Raw genomic sequence first — 18,454 nt, 5'->3', positions numbered from 1 at the left:
CAAAAAAAAAAAACCATACTGAACGTTATACGTATGTGAGAAACAATAGCAAGAAAGAAAAAACCACTTGTGTCACTAACTTCGGTTCATTTACCTTAACATAATCTTTTCTTGTCATATGCACATAGCTTTTGACGTTTTCTGCTTATCCCAGACATATATTAGTTATTGAAAATTAGGGAAACCATGGGACTTATGTTTGTTTGGACTTGGCTTATTACACTTCATAATCTATTTCCCAAGTCTTTCCACTTCCTAACAAATTAGGTAATGGAATGACAGGAATTTGCCTGTCATCCTTAAGCAGGGGCCATGTTAATCTTCTCTGTATCATTCCAAATTTAGTGTATAAAATGCTTCCTCAATACTTCTCAGGGAGCAGAGGAGGGAAGGCCATCCCTCACACTCCAGTACTGGAGATCTCCATCTTGGATACTGACAATGCTCGGTGGAGCTGCTAGCTCCAACTTAAGCCTTGGATGAAAACTAGAGTCATTTAGTAGGTCACAAGAACCTAAGCTGACCTGCCAGACTGAGCTCCACCCAGGGAAAAGTCACCCAGCTCAGGTGCTAGCCCCAGGAGTGGCTTTCTTCACTGGGTAATCAGAGCCAGAGGCTGCCCCTCCTTTAGCAGCCTTGACAATCAATTGAAATTCAGTAAACAGAAACCCTGAGAGTGACTTCAGGCTGGGCTCTCTGAGTTTATCACAAACTAGCCCCTGGGAAAAGCTACTGTTTGCTGAAAGGCTTCAACACTACCCAGAACTTAGCCTCATCACAGCATCTCCAAACTTGAGGAAAAAGCCGTCTCCCTCTTTTGTGATACTCAAAGCAGATCTCCCTTCCATTGAACTAACCTGGGACGAGGATCACAAAATCCTGGGTAAAGCAGAGCATCTTTCTGCCTGTTCAAACAAACTGACTTAAGAAACCAACCAAGCCACAGGAAAATCAAACACCACAAAAAGACCAGAGACTCCAACCTGAGGCTGGTTATGGACACAAGGGAGATACATGATTTTTCCTACCCCTCACAAAAATTTTGTTTTTCTTTTTTTCTTTTTTGGTACCATTTATTAAAAAAATGTTTTTGGAAACTTTTTTTTAATTTTTACCTTTTTTGAAAAAAATTTTTCTAGTAACTTTTTTTTCTCTTAGAATTTTTATTTTAGGAGTATATGTGTGTGCGCATGTTTCTTTCTTTACTTTTCTTTTTCTTTTAAAAAATTCTTTTTGTTTTTTGTTTAGCTCTACTGAACTTCTGATCTTTTCTTCTTTTTTCTTATCCTTTTCACCTTTTCTTCTCTTTTGTTCTTCTTTATGTGACTTAATTGTTGTTCTGAACATCCTCAGATAAACCCGTAGTCGATTAGTAGACCTTATCCCCCATTGTGTACACACTTAATCCACAAATTCATTACTCAATTCAAAACCTCTTAGACTTAAATTCCTTAATAGCACCACTACCTCTTTATACCTATATAATATTTTAGGTATTTTTATTTTTAAGTTTTTCACATCTCCTTTATATTCCTCCCCGTCTCTCATTATATTCACGTTCTTCTCTGAATAGTTTGTATTCCTTTCTGCATCATATTTTTAATTTTTACTTTTCTACATTTTGGTCACTTTTTTTCCCTTTCTCTTTCTTCTTTTTTTCTCTCTCTCTACTTTCATCCTATCCAACTTATTTCCTACTTTGAGATTAGGACTCAGTTAACTCTCCCTGAACCTTTCCACATCACTCTATTCCTATTGTTTACCCAAATCTCTCCCTAAACCTAATAATTTCTGGTTTACCAAATTCTTCTTTGTGGTTCGCAGCCGATTAATATATACTTGTTTAATGTTGAATAGATGTATCTGTTCAACTAGATTGTATCTGCAGAATATTGACTGTGCAAATACAGACTTTGGGTGATGCTTTCCTAAGAAAGTGTTCTAGCAAAAAACTGGTGTTATTTTCATCCCAAATGGGCAGAGTAAGTTGGAAAAACACAAGAAAAATGGCAAGTCCGGGTATCTTCACTCCCACTCATGATAATCAGGGGACAGAACAGATAAAGGAAAAATCCACTGCTGGCAAACATGATTAATGAAAATATTGAAAACATACAAAGGACTCTGTATGAGCATGATAGGGAAAGAGAGAAGGCAAACAAAAGGTCAATGCAGGAAAAGATTGAAAACCTACAAAGGACTATGTATTAGTGTGATAGGGAGAGAAAAGAGGCAATCCGAAGATTTATACAGGAATATCATGAGCGTGAGGAAGGTACTCAAAAAAATGATACAGGATTTGCGTGAGCAGATAGAGAATACTCAAAGAGAAAGGAAGGAAAGGCGTGACCAGGCTGAGAACACGCAAAGTGAACAACAGGATGGCATGAACATCAGGAAGCTAAGCAAAGAGTAATACAGGAATTGAGAGAGCAGGATGAGAATACACAAAGATCACTAATGGCATTCATGGGAGCCATTAAAAAAGAGCTGAAGGAAGTCAGGGAGACCACAAAGGGAATAATGAATGGAACCCAACAGAAGGAATGGAAGTCCAAGGAAACCATAAAAAATCAAATAAGTTATTTCAGAATAAACACTGGACACCCAATTAAGGAATTTAAGACGTTCATTCAAGATCTAAAACAAAGCTGCAAAAAAGAATTTGAAGCCATCAAAACTGACTAATTAGAAGGAGAAGAAATTAAAATTAAATTAGAAAGTCTTGACAGCAGGTTAGACCATGCAGAAGATCGAATCTCAGGGATTGAAGACAGCCTAGATATTATAGAGAAAGAAAATACATCCATCCAAGGGAAATCCAAGAAATATGATATATCTATCCAACACTTGGAAGACACCATCAGAAGGCCTAATCTGAGGATAATGGGTGTAGAGGAGCACCTAGAAACAGAAGTTAATGGTCTAGGAAATTTGTTTAACAGTATCCTAGCAGAGAACATCCCAAACATACAAAAAGATAGGCCTACTCAGATATAAGAAGCTTTTAGAACTCCAAATAGACCAGACCAGAATAGAACATCCCACAGTCACATTATAATATACAGGATCAACTCAGACAAAGGAAAAGATCCTTAAAGCTGTGAAGGAGAAAAGATTAATCAGCTATAAAGGGAAACCAATTAGAATCACCTCAGATTACTCAGCAGAGACAATCAAGGCAATAAGAGCCTGTAATGATGTATGCCATGCTCTCATATCAAACAATTACCAAGGAAGAATACTCTACCCAGCTAAACTCTCCTGCACAACTGAAGGCCAAATAAAAAACTTCCAAAGCAAAGAAAAATTGAAACAATACATCTCCACCAAACCAGCCTTACAAAAGATTCTTAAAGATGTCCTACACATAGAAAACCAACAAGACCATAATAAAGGCCAAGAAACTGCACCCAAACTGAGAATCCAAGAACCAAAGGAAGAACCAGGTTTTGGGGCCCCCAGAAAGGTGGATAACAAGGCAGGAACTCCCAAATACCTCTCAGTCTTATCTCTCAATATTAACGGACTTAAGTCTCCATTTAAGCGACATAGACTGTCTAGTTGGATTAAAAAACAAGATCCTTCTGTCTAGTGCCTTCAGAAGTCACATCTAGCCCGTAAAAACAAACACATTTTCAATGTTAAAGGCTGGACCAAAATCTACCAAGCAAGCAGCCCCCATAAACAGTTGATAGTTACAATCCTAATATCAGATAAAATAACTTCAAATTAAAATTTGTGAGAAGAGCTAAAGAAGGTCGCTACAAGCTATTTAAGAGATCCCTCCTTCAGGAGGATATTACAATTCTAAATATCTATTCACCAAACAATGGAGCACCCAAATTTATCCAATAAACACTACTTTCCCTCAAATCCCACATAGATCCAAAGACATTAATTGTTGAGGATTTTAATGGACCAATCTTCCCAATAAATAGGTCAACTCGGCAAAACCTCAACAGAGAAACCGCAGATCTAAACAACTGCACAGATCAACTAGTTGTTACATCCATCTACTGAATATTTCACACAGCAGCATCAGAATACATGTTTTTCTCAGCAGCGCAGTGAACATTTTCCAAAATAGACCACATTTTAGGTCACAAAGCAAACTTGTACTAATTCAGAAATATTGAATTTATATCATGCTTTCTCTCTAACCACAAGGGAATACAATTAGAACTCAACACCGAATGCCACCAAAGAAAGTCCTGTAACACACAAAGGCTGAACAACACACTATTGAATGACGAGTGGGTCATGGAAGAGACTAGAAAGGAAATTCAAATTTTCATGATATTCAACAAAAATGAGCACACAAATTACCAGCTCCTCTGGGACACAGCAAAGGCAGTACTCAGAGGCAACTGTGTAGCTCTGAGTTCCTACATCAACAAATTGGAGTGATCTGAAACCAACAATTTAACGAGACATATGAACCTCCTTGAAAGAGAGCAGCAAGATAAACCCCAATCCAGTAGACGGAAAGAAATAATTAAAATTAAATCAGAAATAAATGAATTAGAATACAAAAAAGTATAGAAAGAATCAAGAAAACAAAGAGTTAGTTCTTCGAAAAAATTAACAAACCCTTAGCAAATCTTATGAGAAAAAGAAGAGAACACACACAAATAAATAAACTCAGAGATGAGAGTGGAAACATCATCACAGAAACAACCAAGATTCAGAACATTATAAAGGAATTCTTCTCAAAATTTTATCTAATAAGTTTGAGAACTTGGCAGAAATGGACATTTTCCTAGCAAATATTGACATGCTAATACTAAACGAAGATGAGTTAAACCATCTTAACAGGCCCATATCAAGTGTTGAAATAGAAACAGCAATAGGAAACCTCCCATCTAAGAAAAGTCCAGGACCAGATGGTTTTAAAAAGGAATTCTACACAGGCTTCAAAGCAGAGCTCACACCAATACACCTCCAACTCTTCAATGAAATTGAAAGAGAAAGTTCACTACCGAACACATTCTATGATGCCATCATAACCCTCATCCCAAAATCAGGCATGGACTCATCAAAGAAAGAGTACTATAGACCCATTTCTTTGATGAACATTGATGCAAAACTTCTCAACAAAATTTTGGCCAATCAACATCAACAATTCATCCAAAACGTAATACACTATGATCAAACAAGATTCATTTCAGGGATGCAAACCTGGTTCAATATATGCAAATCAATTAATATTATTCATCACATCAACAGGGGCAAGGATAAAAACCACATGGTTATCTCAATAGATGCAGAAAAAGCATTCAACAAGATCCAGCACCCCTTTATTATGAAGGTTTTGGAAAACTTAAGAATCCATGGAACAATCCTCAATACAATAAAAGGTGTACATGACAAACCTACAGCCAGCATTATACTTAATCGTGAAAAACTAAAGCCATTTCCTCTTAACTCAGGAACAAGACAAGGATGTCCACTCTCTCCACTTCTCTTCAATCTAGTTTTAGAATGCCTAGCTACAGCAATAAGACAAGATGCAAACATAAAGGGGATCCAAATAGGGAAAGAAGAGATAAAATTCTCCCTCTTTGCAGATGACATGATCTTGTACTTAAAGAATCCCATAGACTCCACTCCCAAAATACTCAAGCTGATTCAAAACTTTGGCAAAGTAGCAGGGTATAAAATTAACCCCCCAAAATCAATGGCTTTTCTGTTTTCCAACAATGATAAAAGTGTGGCTGAAATTAGGAAACTACTCCATTTGTAATAGCCCCACGAAAAATAAAATACCTAGGAATTAACTTAACCAAAGAAGTGAAGGACCTCTATGATGAAATCTTTAAAAACTTGAAAAAGAAGATCAAAACAGAACTTAGAAATGGGAAAAACTTCCACGTTCCTGGATTGCAAAGATTAACATCGTAAAAATTGCAGTACTTGCCAAGGCTATCTACAAATTCAATGTGATACATATCAAAATTCAAACCTCCTTTTTCAAGGGAATAGAAGAGGCAATCCAAAAATTCATATGGAACAATAAAAGACCCCGAATAGCAAAAATGCTCCTCAACGGAAAGAACACTGATGGAGGAATATCAATACCAAATTTCAAACTCGACTCTAAAGCCTTAGTAATCAAAACAGTTTGTCACTGGCACAAGAACAGACCTCAGGACCAATGGAATAGAATTGAAAACCCAGAAATGAACCTACAGACCTATAGCCATCTAATCTTCAATAAGGTAACTAAAAAAATAGAATGGAAGAAAGACAGCCTCTTCAGTATATGGTGCTGGCAAAATTGGTTAACTACTTCTAGAAAACTAAAGTTAGATCCTTACATATCACCCTGCACCAAAATCAACTCGTAATGGATCTAAGACCTCGGAGTCAGAGCAGACTCTCTGAAAACATTAAAGGATGGAATAGGAGAAACCCTAGGTCTCTTTGTCACAGGCCGAAATTTTCTTAATAGAGACCCAGAAACACAACAAATCAAAGAAAGGTTGGACAAATGGGATTGCATGAAGTTGCAGAGCTTCTGCATGGCAAAGGACATAGCTAGCAAGATCAATAGAAAGCCCATGGATTGGGAGAACATCTTCACTAGCCATACAAAGGACAAGACTCTCATATCTACAATATACCTGGAACTCAAAAAAGTAAATCTCCCAACAACAAATCCTCAAAGAAACAACGGCCCAATAAATATGTGGGCTAAAGGCTTAAAGAGAAACTTTTGTGAAGAAGAAAGAAGGATGACCAATAGACACATGAAGAAATGCTCAACCTTCCTAGCCATAAAATAAATGCAAATTAAAACAACATTATGATACGACCTCACCCAAGGAAAATAACAACAGATGCTGGAAGGGATGGGGACAGAAGGGAACATTACTTCGTTGTTGGTAGGAGTGTAAACTTGTTCAACCTCTTTTTGAAACTAGTATGGAGGTTCCTCAAAATACTCCACATAGAGCTCCCCTATGACCCAGCAATCCCACATTTGGGAATTTACCCAAATGTTTACAAACAAGACCACACTAAAGCTACCAGCACAACTATGTTTATTGCAACATTATTTACTATAGCTAAGATATGGAACCAACCCAGATGCCCCTCAGTAGATGAATGGATCAAGAAAATGTGGTATATATACACAATGGAACTCTAACCCTCCATCAGAAAGAATGTGAGTGCCCCATTTGTTAGGAAATGGAAAGACTTGGAAAAAATTATATTGTGTAGTAAGCCAAGCCCAAAGAAACATAGGTCCCATGGTTTCCCTTATTTGCAATATCTAGTATATGTATGAGTCAAGCAGTAACGGTCAGATAAGGTGATGTTAGGAAAATGAACCCTAAGATATGTATTTAAATGTTTTTTTTCCTTTCATTCGTGTCTAATGCATTTATAAGATTATTTCTTAGTTGCTTTGTATGTCCCTCCCCCATAGTATAACCCCTGCTTTCACTGTATTTGATGTTGGTATAATTTGTGGAGGAGAAGGGGAAAAACAAGTCATTTAAACAAGGATACAGATGTACCCGCTGCAACAATGAGAAGTACAAGTTGTCATGTCGAAAACGAAATTTACAACTTTGGTGTGGGGGGGGGTGAGGAGTTAGTGGGGAGGGCGGGGGGAGGCTGGGGAGGGATAGGAAGGGGAAACAATTCTTGATAAAAATGTACTGAATATCTTGCCCATGTAATTGTAACCCCTCTGTACAGTATGTTCACAATAAAAAATAAATAAAAAATAATTCCGGATATTAATTTTTCAAGAGATGTGTAGGAGACGGAATTCAATTATTCTATACAAGGGACCTGTCATAATGAACAATACAGTAAGTGTTAAGGTTTGTTAAAAGTTTTAATGTTTGAAATGTATTTAATTTGGGGTATTTGCTTATATATGCCCAAACTAGGTCTGTTTGGCAAGTCATAATTCTTTTCTATAAAATAGTTAAGATTCATGGTAGCAGATATATACCACTAAGTATGTACATTTCAGAGTTTAGAAACTTTACTAATGAGACCTTGCAAAGTCTCAGTGTAAAGTACCAGAATAAAGAGTTGACTTTTTTATCTACACAGTTTCTATTAAAACTATAGCACTTCCTTACTTTATATGTTAGCGAGGAACAAATGAAGATATAAAACATATACAAATTACAACATGAACCACAAATGGTAATCTTAGTGGGTGACTTTAACCACTACTCATAGCCTATAAAATTCTTGTTGAACATCATAATCTTAGCCACTGTTAATTGTAAAGAAATATGACAATAATAAAATCTAATATATAGTACAATTTAAATACTGAAAACACTGGTACTTGTTTTGTTTTTTATTTTATTAATCATTAATACTTAATTATCGGCTTTCTTTATTTGTAGCATTGTTTTCTTTGTTGTAATAGGATACAACTTTTTGTAAGTTGTCATTAGGAGGTACTTTGAGAAGGTTACTGGGATAGCCAAACCATTTTTATAGGTGCATGTAAATTTAAAAAGAGGAAAATTAATAACAACATATTTATTTAAAAATGGTCAAGTAGAATCTGAATCAGGAATACTGATAAATGTCCACACTTAAAATCCTAGACCTAGGCTGTAGCAGAGGTATTACAATGTTGAGGCCAAAAAAGTGGGAGACTGTGTTTTGTTTTTGTTTTTTTTTTTTTTATTTGGATTTTTTTGGTCATGAGGCTTGAACTCTGGGGCCAGGGTTCTGGCTTTCAGCTCAAGGCTAGTGCTACCACTTGAGCCACAGCACCACTTGCATCTTTTTCTGCTTATGTGAAGCTGAGGAATCAAACCCAAGGCCTCATGCATGCAAGGCAGGCACTCTACCATTGAGCCACCTTCCCAGTACCAGAGAGACTGTATTTTAAAAAATCATCTAAACAACATTTGCTTCTGCTTTGGGTTATATAATGAAATATATGAATATCTTTTTACATTTTGTGCATTGTTGTGCTTCTAAATATATCATAACTTCATCCACTTTATCCTTTTTAAAGTCATGAAATATTTCTGACAGTTTGCTTCTGTGAAGATTGTTTTGCATTTATAATTTCTTCTGAGTCATTTTTATTTTTTCAAAATCACTTTATATTTAATGCTGATGGGTATTTACACAGAGACAGGGATATAGAGGATTTAGTTTACCAAGTGAACATTAAAATTAGACCTCAAAAACAAAAATCAGCCTTAACACATATTTTCATATCTTTCCCCACATTCTCCCTAAAAGACGACAATATTAAGAATGTCTGAGGGAAGCTTTTAAGCTCCAATTTTCTTGGGCTTCTTAGGTTTAGAATTCTTAAATTACAGGTTGTAATGGAAAAAGATATTTTGGTGCACTTTGCCCTTCAGACTGTATCTTGTTCTTTCCTTTTCTCGATTCCATTATTAGAGATTTTTCTCAGAGATGACTCTATCTCAACTTTTCTCTCTTCCTAAATTGACAAATGAATTTGCAGACCAAGACTCTTAGACAGAAAGAGTCTAAGAGCATGAATCTAAGATACTTCTCTCATACACCATCCCTACAAAGACACATGTACCAAAGCAGGATACATAGTTTCATATTTTTCTACCAAGGCCAAGGCATGAGGATGCTTGCTTCTGAGGGTGCCTGTTTGGGGCTCTTCTTGATGTTGCAAATTAACTTTATATCTAGTTCCATTATCAGCTACCAAGGATGGCATGTTTATACCATCAGGAGGTTGGCTCAACAGGGAAGCTGGATGTGTCGCCTATGAGGGGCTCCAAGGATCCCTCATGAATGGCACAGATGATCTGTGTTGGAAATACAGTGGGCAATTAAGGTATCCTACAAACACCTTCTCTGCAAAGCAAAGTTTACTTCTGTGGAAGGCATTCTGTCTGTGACACGCTCAAGTTGAATAAACACACTGGACAGGCAGCTCACCACTGGCTCCCATGAATTTGAACTTTGGAATCATCTTTCATATTGGCTCAAATTTTTGACTCCTTTCAAACTAGTCAAAAGTTTTAATAATCAACCAAATCCAGAACACCTGGCCATTTGAAAAATAACCAACTTTTACCCAGCTGGTGTTCTACCATTAGTGCCATGCCTCTAGCCCCTGGTACTTCTCTAAAATAGCATTGGCAAGGTTTTGACTACCTTTACAAGGGAAGTGCTTGTATCAGTGAAGCACTTCAAGATTTAACTTCTACAATTCTCCCATCTGATTTTGCTTTCTTTTCTTCCAACCAATAAGCACTGACTTTCCTATTCAGCAGTATCCAATAAGATATTTTGATTTAAAAAATGGTTTGTTTAAGGCAGATTTTCAGTCAGTTACTGAACCAAACCTGTTATACAAGGCCTAAAGCAACCATGCACACATTACTATGAAACAATTACTAAAGAGGTAAATATTGACACAATAACTCATTGTTAAAATGCTTGTTCTATCATCAAACTAGTAAAGGGATCTGCCAACACATAAAGACACACAACCTTTTTTAAGTGACTGGGGGCTGGTCTTGGGTTTGATTTCATGCTCTGGGCATTGTCCACTTTAGCCACAACTCAAAGCTACCAAAATGTAGTATCTTTTTTACAGCCTCATTGGAAATAAAAGTCTCATCTTTCCTGCCTGGGTTGGCTTCAAACACAGATCTTCAGAATTCAGCCACCTGAGCATTTAGGATTATACTCAGCATCATCTCAGTTTTTAGGTAATTTTTTGCCAGTATTAAATCCTTGTAAGTCTTTCTGTAGCATTGGCCTCCACAGAGATTCCCTTTGAAGTATATTTATTCTTTTATTTTTATATGTTTATTGTAAAAATACTGTATAGAGGGGTTAGTTACATGAGCAAGGTAAAGCATACATTTCCCATCAAGCATTGTTACCTCCTCCTTTGTATTTCCCCTACCATCCCTAACCTCCCAGCTCCAAAACTACCTTATACACTCCTTCCCACACCCCCTAAATTGTAAAGTTTGTTTTTCAACAGTGTCTGGTGCCTCTCATTGTTACAGTGGGTCAACCTGTATTCCCATTTAAGCATTCTGTTTTTTCCATTTCTCTCCCCAAACTAGAGAAGTGTATATACAAGATGCAGAGCACCAACATCAAACTCATTGGAAACAGGGGTTATGCTGTTTCGGGGCGGGCAGAATATAAACAAACAAAAATCAAATGGAACATTATAAATATGTTAGAACAATAGCAATAAAGAAAAAACCACTTGTGTCCCAATGTTTGGGCTCATTTCATTTATCACCTTCTTATCTGGTCAAGTATCTGGTCAAGTATCGTATTTAGACCTATTTCTTTCCCATTCAATCCTACCAGTGGCTCCTACTTACTTTTCCATGGTGGCATTTTCAATTAACAAACCCTGCTGATAAATAAAAGCACATATTGGAATAATTTGATTATGGAGATCATAGATTGTGGAGATCAACAGAATAAAACTAATTTGAGTTCCTGTTTCTACTTTCTAGCTTTAAACTCTTTGGAAAATTTTCAGGCGTCCCTAAGTAGCATAGTTATAAATATGAAGTTTGAATGACCTGATAACTAAGAAGTCTCTCCTCAGTAATTTATGGTGTTTGAGAAAGTTCATGTGTGGGTTGGCCAATGGAACCAAAGCACAGATTCTACTCCAGTTGGCCAGTAACATCTCCAATAGTGGTCTCATGAAATACACCAGACATTTCCCCTGGCTATGATTAGTACTTATTGCTCACCTCAAAGGATTGGCCTTCACTACATCCAGGTATGTTTCCCGGAAATGTCCAATTTTCCCCAGGTAATTGACCTGGAAAGAATGGAGCTGGTCAGTTTCAGGGGTTTTTGAAATAGACTCTTGCTTCTGAGAAGAGCAACAGCATGTTCCAAGTTGTCTCTGATCACATTTCCCTGACACAAAATCATAGCAGTACTCTGTACGTGCATGAAACATTTTGTGACTTTATACCAACAAACTGAATTTGACTCTTTCTTTATTTGTAAGCTAAGGTGCAAAATGTAAAGACTCTTCACTTTACTTTTTTGTTTCTCTAGCACTCAACAAATATATTCTTCAATATTTCTGGTAGAGTACATCCATTTACAGATGAGAAATGAAAGGCCAACAGTCAATGTAATGAGTAAATAATGCTACTATAATTTGTGTCTGAGCTCTTCACTCTGTGTGCTTACAAGAACCAGTAATTTGGTGATGGAGAGGACCAATATGAAAAGACTATGGGGAAAAATACTTTGGAAAAGTGGCTTAAATCTAGGTGATCATGAAACAGGCTGGTGTCAGGGGCACAAAAAAGGAGTACATAGAAATCATATTAGTGACAGAAACTGAGAAAATGTTGATCTTTCATTTTAACTAATGGGCAAGAGTAAAAGGTTAAGAAGAAATCTGAAGTGTTCTATTTCTCTAGCCACGCAACTGTATTAGTGATATTCTTGGCGATAAGGACTACAGGTGGAAATGATGGATTTAGGGGAAAAAAGTCTCTGATAGTTCTAAATTTTATATTAAAAAGATGTAAAGATAGGTCTCTTTAGACATAATAAAAATACCTATGACCAGAAATATGAAAAAGAATAGTAAAATCGTGGAGCATTTTTAAAGGGAAGACGAAATGGAAAGTTCTGACAAACTGTGAGCAATGTGAGCACCAGTTAGGACAAGATTCGAAGAATGAGATAAATAAGGAAACAAGAAAGTAATAAACACAGATTTACAGAAGTAAAGAAAGGAAAAAAATGCAGGGAGAAAAGGTCAAAACTGTTACAGAGATATTGTAAGAAATATGCTATTTGGATTTGAAAACTAAAAGGATATACACAAGTTCAATAAGAACAATATTTTTGTAAAATGATAGAGATATGTCATATTGATAAAATTTTGAGATATGAATGTGAAGCCATACAATTCTGGATCCAGGAATTCAACAGATCCTGTTGATTTTAAATGTTGGGAACAAATACTTTTATCCTGACCTTAAAAGAATTATACAGATGTAACTGTCATGAACTTTACATAGAGGTACTCTGTGAATATTTTTGAAACCTTTGTTTAGCCATGAGATTGTAGATTGCACTACAGCACAGACAAGTCTAAATTGTCCTACAGTTCCAATGAGTTACCCATGTATCCACATCAGTTTGGGATTTTATTGACATATATTTAGATATGTTTGGGTATCTTATCAGTCTATCCATTATAAATGTAGGAAAAGTAACACCAAATATTAGGTTGAGCATACAGCTTCACTGAAATGTCCCTAAGGAGCCTTTCAATTCTAGTATAATGGCTTATTTCAAAATGCTTTAAATTCTACATCCTGTAATGTGAGCATAGGGTTATACTGTGGAACTTCCCCCTTCAGATAGTGAGCACTACCCTATTGCTTAACATGGAGAAAGTACCCACATACATAGACTGGGCGATGGCAAACAAGAAGTGGTATTTGGACAATGTTCTTAGCAGTTTGTACAGATGAAAGGGGAATAGAGTAACTGTGAACTCAAAAGGAACGTGCAAAAAAAAAGACAAAGGCACAAAATAGAATGTGCCAAGGAAATGCTGAAGGACAATTTCAGGTGTGAGGGTGTGTTCAAAGTACAGTCAGATGATGTATTTGGAGAACTCGGGAAAAAACTGCTTTAAACCATTCAGGGACAATCATATAAGTAGAAGCCCCTAACTCTGACTCTCTAATCAACACCAACATCATCAATTTAGGGAGTATTTTCAAAGAGCAAAGTGAGAAAAAGAAGACATCACAGTTAGGTGTCACGTTGAAGTAATGACAATCACATAAATGTTCTTATAAATTTTCACTTATTTTGGAGCATTATAGTGGCAAAAAGCCAAGTAAATATCTTGCATGAATCTAAATTAAGTGGGAGGTAGTGTATTGGTCTCTTTTTAACTTGAAAGTTATAGATTATATCTTTTTTATTGTGAAAATAAAACAGAGAGAGGTTACAATTGAATGGAAAACATAATGAGTATATTTCATTTTTTCCTAGTTTTTTTTTTATTGTGAATATACTGTACAGAGGGGTTAAATTACATGGGCAAGATAATGAGTACACTTCTTTTCAAGCATTGTAGCTACCTCCTTTGTTTCCCATTCCCATTACTTCTCATCCCACATCCCCCATACTCAGTCCTCCCCCACCTCCTCGATCAAAGTTGTAAAGTTCGTTTTTTGACATAACGACTTGTACAGTTCATTGTTACAATGGGTCCACCTGTATCCCTAGTTAAATGATTTGTTTTTGCCCTTCCTCTCCACAAATTATAACAATATCAAATGCAGTGAAAGTAGGAGTTATACCGTGGGGAATGGATATACAAAGCAACAAATAAATAATCTTATAAATATGTTAGAAACAATCGCATGAAAGAAAAAAAAAACATTTGAATACTTATCTTGGGGTTCATTTCCCTAACATCAACTAATCTGACATTTTCTGCTTGACTGACATATACTAGATATTGTAAATAAGGGAAACCATAGGACCTATGTTTATTTGGCTCTGGCTTATTTCATTTAATATAATTTTTTCCAAGTCTTTCCATTTCCTAACAAATTTTGCAATGTCATTCTTTCTGATGGAGGCATAGAATTCCATTGTGTATATATATCACATTTTCTTGATCCATTCATCTACTGAGGGGCATCTGGGTTGATTCCATATCTTAGCTATGGTAAATAATGCTTCAATAAACATAGTTGTCCTGGTAGCTTTAGTGTGGCCTTGTTTGTGATCATTTGGGTATATGCCCCAAAGTGGGATTGCTGGATCATAGGGGAGCTCCATGTGAAGTTTTGGAGGACGCTTCATACTGCTTTCAAAAGTGAGTGAACAAGTTTACACTCTCACCAACAATGCGGTAAGTTTCCCTTCTTTCCACATCCCTTCCACCAACCGTTTTTTATTAGAGTTCTTGATTACAGCCTTTCTATCTGGGGTGAGGTGGTATTTCAGTGTTGTTTAGATTTGCATTTCTTTTATGGCTAGAGAGGTTGAGCATTTCTTCACGTGTCTATTGGCCATCCTTTACTCTTCAGAGAATTTCTCTTTAAGACTTTAGCCCCCTTATTTATTAGGCAGTTGTTTCTTTTTGGATTGGTTATTGGGAGATTTAATGTTTTGAGTTCCAGGTATATTTTAGATATGAGACTCTTGTCCATTGTGTGGCTAGTGAAGATCTCCTCCCAATCCATGGGCTTTCTATTGATCTTGCTAGCTATGTCATGCAGAAGCTCTGCAATTTTATGCAATCTCATTTGTCCAACCATTCTTTGATTTGTTGTGTTTCTGGGTCTATTAAGAAAATTTTGGCCTGTGCCAAGGAGACCTTGGGTTTCTCCTATTCCCTCCGGTAATGATTTCAGAATGTCTGCTTTGACTCTGAGGTCTTTGATCCATTTGTAGTTCACTCTGGTGCATTGTGATATATAAGCATCTAGCTTTAGTTTTCTACAAGTAGTTAACCAGTTTTGTCAGCACCATTTACTGAACAGGCTGTCTTTCTTCCATTCTACTTTTTTATCTCCGTTATTAAAGATTAGATGGCTATAGGTCTGTAGGTTCATTTCTGAGTTTTTAATTCTATTCCAATGTCCTGAAGTCTGTTTTTGTGCCAGTACCAAGCTGTTTTGATTACTATGGCTTTGTAGTAGAGTTTGAAATTTGCTATTGATATTCCGCCAACACTGTTCTTTCTGTTAAGGATCATTTTTGCTATTCAGAGTCCTTTATTGTTCCCTATGAATTTTTGGATTTCCTCTTCTATTTCCTTGAAGAATGAGGTTGGAATATTGATAAATATCGCATTGAATTTGCAGATACTCTTGGTAAGTATTGCCATTTTCATGATGTTGATTTTTCCAATCCAGGATCATGGGAGTTTTTGCCACTATCTAAGTTCTGTTTTGATTTCATTTTCAGCGTTTTAAACTTTTCATAATAGAGGTCCTTCACTTCTTTGGTTAAGTTAATTCCTAGGTATTTTATTTTCTGTTGGTCTATTATGAATGGAGTTGTTTTCCTAATTTCAACCACACTTTTCTCATTGTTGGCATAGAGCAAAGCCATTGATTATGGGGTGTTAATTATATCCCCTGCTACTTTGTCAAACTTTTGAATCACCTTGAGTAATTTGGGAGTGGAATCCATGGGATTCTTTAAATACAGGATCATGTCATCTGCAAAGAAGAAGAGTTTTACTTCTTTCACTATTTGGATCCCTTTTATGTTTTTATCTTGTCTTATAGCTATAGCTAGGCATTCCAATACTAGATTGAAGAGAAGTGGAGAGAGTGGACATCCTTGTCTCATTCCTGAGTTAAGAGGAAATGGATTTAGTTTTTCACCATTAAGTATAATGCTGGCTGTAAGTTTGTCATATACAGCCTTTATTGTAGTGAGGAATGTTCCATGGATTCTTAATTTTTTCCAGAACCTTCATCCTAAAGGGGCATTGGATCTTGTCAAATGATTTGTCTCTATCTACTGATATAACCATGTGGTTCTTATCCTTGCTCTTGTTGATGTGATGAATTATACTAATTGATTTGAATATATTGAACCAGCTTTGCATCCCTGAAATGAATTCTGTTTGATAGTGGTGTATGATTTTTTGGATAAATTGTTGAAGTCGATAGGCCAAAAATTTTTTGAGAAGTTTTGCATCAATATTCATCAAAGAAATGGGTCTATAGTTCTCTTTCTTTGATGAGTCCCTGCCTGGTTTTGGGATGAGGGTTATGATTGATTCATAGAATGAGTTTGGTAGTGAAAGTTCTCATAGAAGAGACATTAAAAATGGAAAAAGAAAAACTTAAATTTAAAAAGTGAAAAATTTAAAATTATTTAAATTTAAAGAAATGATTTTGAGAGAAGAAAAGGATAGGATGACAGGAGGGGAGGAATAGAAGGGAGACATAAAAAAACTAAAAAAATAAAAGTACTTAAAATTAGTTACTTGAAAATTACATAAGTAAAAAGAGATAATTCTGCTATTAAAGAATTTAAGCCTAAGAGGTTGTGAATGGAGTAATAAATATCTGGGTTAAGTGTGTACATAATGGGGGATAAAGTTTAATAATCGAGGAAGGGTATATATCTGGGGATGAGCAGACCAGCAATTATGTCATGCAAAAAATAAAGAGAAAATACATGAAAAAAATCAAAATAAAGGGGGCACTAAATGGTCAGAAGAGATTTAAAAACAAAGCATACATACATATACACCTAAAATAAAATTATGTGATGAAAAATGATTAATAGAAAATAAGTTGAAAAATATAAATTAATAAAAAGTTACAATAAGAGTTCTTTGATTTTTATTCGGGTGGGGGAATGGGAAGGTCCTGAATCTCCAGTGTGTCCATAAAGAGTCTCTTGGTGGAGTCTCTGGTCTGCTTCTGGTGTTTGATTTTCCGTGGCTTGATTGGTTTCTTAAGTCAGTTTCTTTGAGCAGGCAGAAAAATGCTCTGCCTAACCCAGGATTTTATGATCCTCCTCCCACGCTAGTCCAGTGAGAGGTGGAACTGCTTTGAGTATTCCAAAAAAAGGGAGATGGGTCTTTCCTCTAGTTTGGAGATAGTGTGATGAGGCTAGTTTCTAGGTATGGTTGAGGATTCTCAGCAAACAGTAGCTTTTCCCTGAGGGGCTAGTTTCTGAGATACTCACAGAGCCCAGCCTAGAGCCATTCTCAGTGTTAATTTTCATTGAATTTCAATTGATTGTCTAGGCTACTTTCGGAAGGGGGAGCCTCTAGCTCTATTTACCCAGTGAGGAAAGCCACTCCTCCATGGGCAGAGTTCCTCTGCTTGGGATAGGTGACTTTCCCATGGGTGGAGTTGAGCCTGGCTCATCAGGTCAGGTTCCTGTGATCTACTTCCCAAGGCTTCCAAGGCCTTAGTTGGAGCTAGCTTCTCATCTGTGCCTTTGTCAGTATCAAAGGTGGAGATCTCTGGTGGTGGGGGAAGGGTGTCCTTCCCTCCTCTGAACCTAAGAAGGAGTGAGGATATCAGGGCTCTACTCACGCCAGAGTCTTGTTTCCTGGGCCATCTCTGGTCTGCGATCTGCAGGATGAAGATATCTGCTCCTTATCAGTTCTTGCTGGTGTTGAGTAGAATCTGTGTGCTGTCTGGCATCTTTGTCTTTGACTCTGTAGGTATGGCGGCTCCCGCCTGTGCTGCTCAGATCTGTCTCCTTGCCTGAATTTTCCCTCTCTGGCCTAACTCTCTGTACTGTGCTGGCAAACTGGGTGTGATTCTCTAGCCTAGAACTGTTCACTGGAACATTAAACCTGCTGTCTATGAGAGAGATTGTTTAGCCTCCAACTTCTCTTCTGACATCTTCCTCCAAATTCTAGATTATGTCTTTCTATACTCTAACTTAGGATAATGATCTGCTGTCAGTTAATTTCTTCTCTTCCCCATCTTTTGAC

The 18,454-nt window shown here is 36.6% G+C and overlaps 1 pseudogene; it reads right to left on the bottom strand.

Annotated features, from left to right (window-relative positions):
• Window positions 1-258: 258 nt before the first annotated feature.
• LOC138820346 (U6 spliceosomal RNA) lies at window positions 259-371 on the bottom strand (annotated as a pseudogene).
• Window positions 372-18,454: the final 18,083 nt, after the last annotated feature.

This window comes from Dipodomys merriami, unplaced genomic scaffold (genome assembly GCF_024711535.1).
Source record: "Dipodomys merriami isolate MVZ:Mamm:240054 unplaced genomic scaffold, mDipMer1.0.p SCAF_864, whole genome shotgun sequence".
Classification (NCBI taxonomy): domain Eukaryota; kingdom Metazoa; phylum Chordata; class Mammalia; order Rodentia; family Heteromyidae; genus Dipodomys; species Dipodomys merriami.
This window is presented reverse-complemented; position numbering and strand designations above follow the sequence as displayed.